This window comes from Pleuronectes platessa, chromosome 4 (assembly GCF_947347685.1).
Source record: "Pleuronectes platessa chromosome 4, fPlePla1.1, whole genome shotgun sequence".
NCBI lineage: Eukaryota > Metazoa > Chordata > Actinopteri > Pleuronectiformes > Pleuronectidae > Pleuronectes > Pleuronectes platessa.
Genome location: NC_070629.1, coordinates 10,186,003 through 10,186,484, shown reverse-complemented (window position 1 = coordinate 10,186,484; position 482 = coordinate 10,186,003).

Here is a 482-nt window from a genome sequence, read left to right as displayed (position 1 = left end):
CAATAAAAGTCAGTGGCCTTTGCCTTGAGAGGGGGGGGATGACATTGCAGTAATCCACAAAAAACTTTTCCTTCTTATGTGTATATTATGTAATGACTTTAACCTTTGGAATTTTTATATTGTGCTTCTATAAGACAAGGTACATTGAATTGGCCAGAGTACCCATGGTAACCACTGTCAGACTGCCAGTGTGTGTGTGGTGGGTGTATGTGTGTCGCTCATGCAAATACATGTCTCTCATTCGCTCAATCTCAGGGGTTAATTACATTTTTTATTCTCACATAAAAAGCAAACAGCATAGTACAGCCAGACAGCTTTTTGAATCCAGTCACCAATAAAAAGCTAGAGTGTAACAGAAAGTAAACACAAAATAAACTAGAATGGCACTCTGTAGAGTACATACCTCCACCAAGGCCGATGTTTATCCTGGAGATCCATCAATTATTCAGGGGGAAATTGGTGAATGTTAAAGTAAGTAAAAA